Source organism: Trachypithecus francoisi, unplaced genomic scaffold (assembly GCF_009764315.1).
Source record: "Trachypithecus francoisi isolate TF-2019V2 unplaced genomic scaffold, Tfra_2.0 Lachesis_group17, whole genome shotgun sequence".
NCBI classification, from domain to species: domain Eukaryota; kingdom Metazoa; phylum Chordata; class Mammalia; order Primates; family Cercopithecidae; genus Trachypithecus; species Trachypithecus francoisi.
In genome coordinates this window covers 61,008,444-61,018,280 of record NW_022681462.1, presented here as the reverse complement: position 1 = coordinate 61,018,280, position 9,837 = coordinate 61,008,444, and the positions used below count along the sequence as shown (strand labels likewise).

General features: G+C 42.6%; 1 protein-coding gene across 10 annotated transcripts in view; it reads left to right on the top strand.

Annotated features, from left to right (window-relative positions):
- Positions 1-859: 859 nt before the first annotated feature.
- Positions 860-9,837, top strand: part of SOCS5 (suppressor of cytokine signaling 5) — a 170,135-nt gene continuing 161,157 nt past the window's right edge. For 7 of the 10 annotated variants that reach the window (XR_004428327.1, XR_004428322.1, XR_004428319.1 and 4 more), the window contains exon 1: positions 1,181-1,415. The gene's annotated coding sequence lies outside the window, so the exon portion shown is untranslated. Of the gene's footprint in view, positions 1,078-1,144; positions 1,416-1,845; positions 2,134-9,837 lie in introns of those variants that run through there. The other 3 variants (XM_033175802.1, XM_033175801.1, XM_033175803.1) reach the window with 3 other exon arrangements.

Genomic DNA, 9,837 nt, shown 5'->3' with positions numbered 1-9,837 from the left:
GTGGATTAGTTGGGAGAATAACTTAGCCAGTACTTGAGGGATGAATTTAAATAAAGGATGACAGTTAGTCTCACAGGAAAGCTTTTTGTTTATTAAGTTGAGGCGCTGGAACATCATCAAGGTTATGTCTAACACTTATGAAGTGACCGGTAAGTTTGTGAACGACGACAAGGTTTCTAAAAGGCTAGTGGGGCCGGGCACGGTGGTTCACGCCTGTAATCCCAGCACTTTGGCAGGCCGGGGTAGGAGGATCCCTGGAACCCAAGAGTTCGAGATTAGCTTGGTCAACACAGGAAGACACCGTCTACCAAAAGAAGAAGAAGAAAAAAAAAAGCCAGCGGGAACAGCCCTTGCAGGCGTGAACTATGCTTCTCTTCCTCTGTCCTTTCAGCCATTTCCAGGGAGGGGGCCCTTCCACATAAAATGCAGACAAAACGAGGGAGACCGACACCCCTCCCTCCGATTTGTGAGTCATTTTTGTGGCAGCTGGGGGCGGGGATGGGAATATTTGAATTGCAGGAGGTGCCCGGTTTCCCGTGGATCTTGGAACTTGTTAACTGGGTGGCTCCATGCTGAAGGGCGCTAGGGAGACTCATTCACATTTTCCTACCCGGCACTCACGCCCTCCATTCAGCACTTTCCTCTCCTTCTCCACGAAGACTTGAAACCAGGGACAAAGCTTTCCCCCAACTGCTACTTCAGGTTGACCTTCCACCCACAAGCCCACCGCTGGCCCTTCTCCGACCACGTGACATCCCCCCAACCCCCGAGACTCCCCGCCGTCGACCCCTCCCTTCGGGCCGCAGCCCGCTTTACCCCGCCTCTCAGGTCCACGTGACCGCCTCTCTCCCACCTGACTGGCTCCTCCCTTTCCCCGGCCGGACACGGCCGCCGTCGCAGCTGCCCGACTCCAAAATGGCAGCCGCGCACAGCGCGCACCCAAGCGGCCGGACCTCCCTGACTCCAGGGCCGCCCCACTCTCGCGCCCTGCCTCCCTCCTTCGGCCTTCACCTACCCGCCTCCGGATTGGCCGCTAGGAATCCCGCCCCTCTAAGGCCCCGCCTGCTATTGGTCACGGTAGGCTGCCCTTCAGAGAGGAGTGCCCCTCCCCGCCCCCCGCCCCCCGCCCCGGGAGGTATTTTCCATTCTGGTGGGGGTTGGGGGGAGGGGGGAGGGGAAACGGGTGAAGAGGGGGAGGCGGCAGGGAAGGGGGTGGGGGCCTGGCGGGGGCATCCGGCGGAGCTGGGGTCCCCGGGCTCCGTCCGGAGGAAGCGAGGCTGCGCTCGCTGGGCAGTCGGAGGGGACAGGACGCACCGGAGGGCAGGCGGACTCGCCCTGTCGGTGACTGCGCCGTCCGGGCCCGTCCTGCCTGGCCGCAGGTGCCCTGGATGAGGCCGCCCCGCGCGCCCCGAACGGTGAGTGTCCCTGCGGTCGCGCCCGGCCCGCCTCCTGGACCCCGGCCCCCGCGCCGTTGTCCGTGGCCGCCTCTCGGTGCCCCAGTGCCCGCGCCCGGCTCTTTCCGCCCCCGGCTGTCGCCCCCGCACCCCGGCTGAGGCAGCGCCGGCCTCGGGCTGGGATGGGCTGGCCGGGAAAAGGACGGCGAGCCCGGGCCGCGAGCCCAGTGCAGACCATGCCGCGCACAGTGGGAGCTTGCGCTTAGTAGGCTCTCGATGCATTTCTGTGGAATTGTTTTTCTGGTTGGAGGAACGTGGGGTACCTAAGGGGAAGGGAGTCGTCCGGGGCCAGTAGGAGGGCATTCGTGATCGGGGTCGGGGGTCGCGGGGAGGCCACTGGAGACTGAAGCAGTTACGCAGGCTGAAGGGAAGGGAGCACCGACCAAGTCACCTGGGGCTCCAAGAGCCCAATCTGGGGGTCTTCAAGGTCGAGGAGAAAAGATCCTCTGGGGGATGAGGAAGGGAACCGAGGAGTATAGATGTGGGAAATGAATTGAGTGCCCCGAGAGGTTTAACTAACCTAGGTGAGTAAGGGATGCGGAGGCGGGAGCTGGAAGACCGCTCTGCAACTGCTTGGGCTCCTAAGAGTCTTTGATGTGGGGTTTGGGCATCCGAGTAGGAGAAGCGAAGTGACTCTGTGGAGAGGGAATTGCATTTAAAGAAGGATGCTAAAAACAGTGTAAGTACATCTTGGTTTGATTCTGAACTTTGAAAGGCTTGAGGGTTTGGAGTCACAAGGAAATTTTGACCGTTTCTTGTGGCATTCCAACTAAAGGGTGCCTGGCTGCTGGACTTTGTCAGTTATCTTTTATTGAAAAATGTATGTGTATGTTTGATGGTATTCTATCCGTTACAAGTTTTTCTGGAAATTCTCATAACTACACCTTGAAATTCTTGTAGCAACCTCTCTATCCATAGTGGTGGCTTCTTCCTTATTTAACATTTAGAATGGATTGTGCTATTATGTACTACTGACTGTTATTCTAGAAGACTAATAAGTAATTCACATTCTTTCTTTTCCTTACTTTCGTTTCTCTACAAGATCATGCAAAATTGAACTACGGATTCTATAGAAGTTTTAAAATATTTTAACTTGTGTTGACTGGGAAGGAGGTGGTAAGCTAGCAACTCTATTAAGCAATACTAAAATCAGGTTGAGTTTCCTAACAATTGGTAATCTTAATGTCAGTTGTTTAGTTTAATTTTATCAATTTTTCATTTATATAGCACTCTGGAGAGTGGGTTGGGAACATAGAAAATGCACACCGGGTTTAGGCAGTGGTGGTCCCCAGAGTGCACTTCTGTTGCTGTCCGTGGCGGTTCTTCATTTCACTGAGAAGAGATCTTTAATCTTACGAATATTTTCTTAATTTTATGTATGTTAGTAATTTTTTACATTTGCAGAGTACTTTACGGTTTACAAAATGAAAGCTGATTAGTTCTTGAACATCTTTTGGAAAAATTTGTAGATCATATTTTGGCTCTTTTATCCATCAGAGAAAACGTTTCTGCAAAAAGGTGTTAATATTTTCAGTTGGCACCTGCTAAGTTCTTGAATAACTAGTGGATAATTATATGTATTTTCTCTCTATTGTCCTTGAATTTTACTATTCGTCCTCAGGGAGAATGTACTGGCATGCAAAACAGTAGCCTAAAATATTGAAACCTAACACCTTTTAACATTTTAATAGCTTCTACATTATTCACCTTGAGAATCATCTATGGCAAACCAGTGGTCAGGAAAGCTTTCCCCTATCACCTTTGTTTAGTTAGACTGGGCTGTTTTCTCCTTTTGTGGAACTAAGGAAAAATAACACTTACTGGCTGTGAAGTTGTAGTAATAACTAAACAGAATGAGAATGGGAGGCTTGGAAAAAAGATGTATGTGTATGAGTCACATTTCTTCTAGAGCTGGAAGGGTAGCATTGGAGATGATGTTTTGCAGATTAGGAAACCAAGGCCCAGAGCAGTTGAAGGGATTAAATTGCTATTTAGTGGTGGGGCCAGGATTGTTGGGCAGGTCTGTGGATTCCAGCACAGAGATTTTTCTACTGAACACTTTCACATTGTTTATTTCTAAAGTATTCTCGTGCCAACTATTAATGGTTTTTGGATTATTTGTGATATTGTTCCCTTCTAAGGATGAAGAAGTTTGAGTTGACTGCTTTTATCCGTGACATTATGTAAAACTGGGTGAGCTTTTATTTAAAAGTTTAAAACAATACACTGCATTGTTAGTGTTAGTGCTGATAGTTCCCTGTCATTGGAAAGAGACAAACTGTCATTTAGATGAAAATATTCAATGAATGTCTTAGAGTAGTTTAGCATTCTATAATTTTTATGCTAAAAATTAATTGCTTAAAAGATTTTCAAAATTCAAAAGGCTTTTATATTTTGAAAGTAAATTATATGAAAATTATTATTTTCAGTTAGTGTGGGGGTTTTGTTAAAATGGGTTTAGTACCTTTAAAAAGAGAGTAGAATTACATGATCATTATGAATACGTCATTCCTATCATAGTTGTAATACAGAAAGACACCGTCTGTATCCCAGCTCCTTCACATGATCTCAGGCAAGTGATTTAACCACTGTGTACCTGAGTTTACTCATTTGTGAGGGAGGGTGTTAAAAGTACCTACCTCACAGCATAGTGGTGAGGTTTAACTGTGCCTACCTACTACAGAGAAAGGGTACAGCAAATATTAGACATTATTCTCTGTGGTTCGTTAAGTGTAATTAGGCAGTTGTGTGCCCATTTATTTCCTTGCTATACGTGCACTTTCAAGTTACAAAAATTCCTGGAAAAATGCACAATCAAATCATAGTCTTTGGTAAGGGGGTGCTTGTGCAAATGATGCTCTGAGGTTTGGTATTGCTCTCCTCTGCTTACCTTGTACCTTTTATTAGGTCTGCATATCAAATTAGAGTGAATGTGTTAGTGTTTCTGAATGTTATTGGGAGATCTTTGTTGCAGTTTCATTATTCTAGAACAAAAATATTAATAATTGAATTGCAGGTATTCTAGTGAAAATACAGTACTAGAGTACTAGAGACCTGCTGGGTACGCTTAGGTGAGGAGGTCAGGAATTATAAGTCAGGAATTATTAATTATTGATCGCAGCTCTTCTCTGCCAGTGGAACCATGGGGAAATCATTGAACCCTGTTTTCTATTAAGCGAATATTTTGATGACTTCATTCATTAAGCTGAGATTTTAGTGATAAAATTTGTGTGACTCCAATTTTATAACATATGGTTCTTTTTAATTTGCTGTAACCCAGGTCCAACTAGTGTCATGACCATGTTTTTTAGCAAATGTTTTTGACGGTGATAGTTTGAGTCATAAGTTATCTCAGAATCTTTGTTAATGGTGTATCACCTAAAGAATAGTGAATTTCTCTTGGTGTTCAATGGTTCTGCCTTCTCAGGTTTTTCTGTTGCTTTTGTAACAGCCCTTCTTCCATCTATGTAGTCCTTTTAACTTTGATTCTCATGCATCTTTGTGGTCTTTCCTTGCAGCATCTTTGCCTTCTGTCACAATAGGTAACTTCTTATCTGTTTTGCAAGAGCTCTTTTTTAATGACTATGTTTTCACATTAATTTTCATTATTTTTTAAATGTATCTCACACAATGTCTTTTAATTGCTCTTATTTTTAGAGTTTCATTGAAGTGAGTCTATTTCACAGGTGAGGGATTAAAATTAGAAACAAGCTATAGCTCAAAAGCATTGTTACTGTGCCAGTAGTAGTCTTGCTATTGTTTTAGATCTCGGGCAGGCATGCTGTTGGTGGTACTTCCGTTGATAAATACCTGGGCCAACTCTTTAGTCCAAAGTGATGCTAGCAGGGCTAAGAAAGTCACATGTAGCCATCACAAGGTTCCACAGTTGTTTATTTTTTTCACTGATACAGAATTTTCGTGTGTGAAGGGTGACCAATTTCTAATAATCTTTTGGTTAACGCTTATAATAAGGATTATGAAGTTACCACAATTTATTGGACGTTTATTGCATTCATGACATACTTTTAGGAATTTCATAGGTACTTTCTTCAAGTCTATTACATAATCTAATTATGTGAATAAATTAGTTAAATATGGTTTTAGAAGGCATGTCATGTTAAAATATAACCAACCATTGCTCATTTTTTCATTAGGTTGGAGTTTTCTTTATACATTTAAAGATAATTATACCATTGTGAATGGGCTGTTATTCATATTTAAAATTCATGGGTATGTGAACTGAGTAGGTGTAGACTGTACAAATTACTTTCTTAGCTTCAGTGCAGTTGTTAGAGAATGAAAGAGGGAAAATACGAATTATTTGCCTTGTCCATCTTAACAAATTCTTCATCTGAGGTAGCCAGCTATCCTACTTTCAAGGGGAGGGGAGGGGGAAGGCTTTTGAATCTGGTTAGAGCAGAAGTAATCTTGAAAGGGTAATTAGGCTGGATTGTTGACTCATGTTAATATTGGATAAATTTGCATCTTAGTGACCTGAGAATTAGTTGCCTGCCTTTACATGTAGGTGAAAAATTGTAGGGAATGATTTCAGAGAGACCATACTGTATTATGAAATATAATATAGCAAGAATATATTTTCACAGGTTCATATGCTGCTTAACACCAAAATTAAATTTAACTTACTTCGATGAACTTTCATACAGTAATCTTTTTATCAAAGCTGGTAAGAGGAAGCAGTAATGAAGATAATTTTTTTAAAATTGTATTTGAAATGGGCTTGTGTGCCCTGGGACTGTCTTTAAATTGACTTCCTTATTTTATTTGAAGATGACTATAAACAGGAACAGTGTCCAGTCTTCCTATTCTGAGCAGTGTCCTTGAGTTAGAAGTATTTCAAGCAATTTAAAAGGGTGGAAGCTTATTTAAATAATAGATATGGGGAAATGGAACGATGAAAACTAGAATGATGGAATGGAAATGATATGGGAACTGCAGGTTAGACCTGTGTATATGGTAGGTAGTTGGAGGAAGGGGAGTTAGGATAAGAATTGGAGGTTGGATAGAGAAAAGTGTTGAGGTAAACTGGATTTTGTAGGAACTTAACCCTAATGTAAATCCTGAATCCCACAGGTTGGCATGCCTTTGCATCAGGATGTAATATTATTATGTACTGTATACAGTTTGCTTTTCGGCTGTGGTTCCTGGGTCAGCACAGCTCCTGTAAGCCTCGTTATTTCCTAAGCACTAGAGCAATAAGAATATCTTTTGTTAAAGCAGTTGGCCTCTTATCCTTGGTTCCTGAAGCAGCCCTGAAACCGCTTCTGAGCAATAAAAGTGAAAGATAGTCTTTTGTTATTTACAACAAGTCGTTTCAAACACACCTGAGCATGTGTTAATGAGGCTATTTTTGGAAAGTCCCTGGGTAAACACTGGTTGGAGGTGTTGATCCTCCAGGGAAATCAACCTTGGGCTCTGAGGGTTGACACTTCAACTCCACCTCCCAACCACTGGGGAGAAGAGAGGGCCAGACCTGTGGGGGCTTCCAGGAAGATGAACAAGAACCCATCCATGTGCTGGGAGGATGGCCCACTCCAACCCCATGGGGACAGAAGCTCCTGCACTCCAGACCTTGCTGTATTTATCACTACTTCTGGCTGTTTATTTGTATCCTTAAAATACCCTTTGTAATAACCAGCAAAAGTGTTGTAAAACACTATTACTTACTTTAGAGTGTTTCCCTGAGTTCTGTGAGCTGCTCTAGCAAATTAATCAAACTCAACGAGAGGGTTGTAGGAACCCCAGTTTATAGCCGGTTGGTCAGAAGCACAGGTAAAATAATGGAGCTTGGGATTGGCATCAGAAGTAGGGCTCAGTCTTTTGGGACTGTGTCCTCAACCTGTGCAGTCTCCCGCTCTCTCTAGGTGTAGCTGGTGTCAGAATGGCTTTGAATTAGAGGACACCCAGTTGGTAGTCGCTTTAGAATTGATTGCTTGCTTTTTGGTGGAGAGAAATCCCTACAAATATGTTTTGAGGTAACAAAAGTCTTCTGTCTTGATTGTTGAAGGACAGTGTGAAGAAACTGAGTTTGTTTTTTCCTACAGATTACCAGACAGGAAAGCGTCTGAAATGTACTTAAAGCTAAAGGATAAACCCACTGAATGTTAAATATAATCTTTTAAGGAGAAGCTCAAGCACTTTCTTACGGTTAAAATATGCGTATGGCCAAAGGGGGAGCTCATTTATCTAATTATTTAGTTTTTGACATTGGCTATTTACATGAGAACAGCAGTCCAACCCCATTATCCTTCAGGTGATCAGTACTAGGATGAGTTTTATTTAACATTTTTATAAATGATTTAAAAGATGGACTGGCAGTGACAGTTGCCAGATTTGCAGCTGACTCCATGTGCGTTCCAGGTAGTTAAAAGCCAAGCCAGCAAGGAGAAGCTACAGGGATCTCCTCTGATGAGTTTTCATGTGGCACAGAACAAGATAATGCATTTAGGGGAAGATATTCCAAATTATATTTACAGGACCTGAATTGTGACCCAGGAAGGGGATCCGGAAGTTATGTAGAAGACTTCCTTGAAGGCATTTATTGTGGTTGTTGCTGGGCCAGAAAGTCCAAGGATATGTTAAACGTGTTGGGCATGGTTCTGAAAATAAAAATGATGTTATATAAAAATAATAAAGGGGTTATCGTATTTTGACTGTTTATTATGTTCCAGGCTAAGTGATTTATTATGACCGTTCTTTCATTTAATTCTCTTAGTTCAGAAAGGTGGGTGGCATTATCCCATTTTATAGAAGAGCAAGTTTGACACGGGAAGGTTAAGTGACTTTCCCGTCAGCCCATGTGTGGTAGAGTTGGGACTAATGTGCTAGTCTTTTGGTTGTTAATCCTAGACATTTCCCAGGATATTAGGAGGCAGCACTTAAAACTTGTAATAATTTAATTTAGGGTTTGTGAAGTGCTCTTTTACTGTTTGCTATGGTCGGCTTTGGATGTCATTTTACCACAAGGATGGTATCTAAATACTTTGAGAGGATTTAGAGACATTCCTTAAATTCTTGATTTTTAAGGAAAGCTAGGAATGTCTTGGTGTACAGTTTTAGTCACCTCTGGTGACCCCTGACATTTCTCCCCTTGACTTTATAAAATGCTGAATGGTTACATTAATAAAAGGAACATGAATTAACAAGGAAAATATTGTTTAATAGAAAAGTCACCAGAATAGGAGTCCAGAGACCTGGATTGTTCTAGTGGTATAAAGTAGTGATGTGAAAAACATTAGGATGGCATGGAAATAAGCATAACATTCTTTTTGCACTGGAGGTAGAGGAAAGCTTGAACTGTGTCCTGAGAGATCAGCCAGTGAAGAGGGGTTGTGGAGTTGCAGGCAGAGGGAATAGCAGTATATTAGATGAGTCACTGAACTTGTTTGAACTGCAGTTTCCTCAAAATTGAGATAAAATATAAGAAAGTACCAAGGGCAGCCTTTGATTTTGGAATCTCAAAAAGTAAGATTGTAAGGATCAAGTGAGTAAGTGTATGTAAAAATGCTTTACAGATTTTAAATGCTGTACAAATGAGGATAAAGGAATACTGATGTTCCTTTTGCAGAGTGGACAAAGAGGATGCAGTGAAAATTTAGGTGGCAGGACTAGCACAGAAGGTAGAGGAGGAGAAGTGGGGAAGGGAGGTGTTAAAGATGAGAGGAAAAGGACAAATGTGGAGAAAGTTGAATTATAGTTCTCTTTGTGCCTGTCAATCAAAAGGTAGGTATTACATCTATAACGGAAGAATTTTAACATCAATTTACTGTAAAGTGGAAGCTCAGGAGATAGTTGAAACATTTTAATCACTTTTCATTTAGTCTATATTGGCCATGTTAATAAGGCTATGAAAATAAGCTAATTGAGAATTGGTGTGTTGTCTGATTGTTTCTTCACTCATTACTTCTGTATAGGTTTAGCTAATGATTGTAAATAGTATAAGAGCGCTCATAAAAATGAAATAAGCGGCCGGGCGCGGTGGCTCAAGCCTGTAATCCCAGCACTTTGGGAAGCCGAGACAGGCGGATCACGAGGTCAGGAGATCGAGACCATCCTGGCTAACACGGTGAAACCCTGTCTCTACTAAAAATACAAAAAACTAGCTGGGCGAGGTGGCGGGCGCCTGTAGTCCCAGCTACAGTGTCCAGGAGAATGGCGTCAACCTGGGAGGTGGAGCTTGCAGTGTTTAAGGAGGAAGATGCTATTTGATTTTTCTAAATTAGTGCAAAAGAAAATTAGGAAATCAGACTCGGACCGAGGCAGGAGGAGAACAAATTGTGAAGGGTTTTGTATGTAGCCATACTAGGAGTTTGGATTTTTATTTAGTTTTATAGATGGGAAGTGACACGAACAGTTTTGTGTTTTA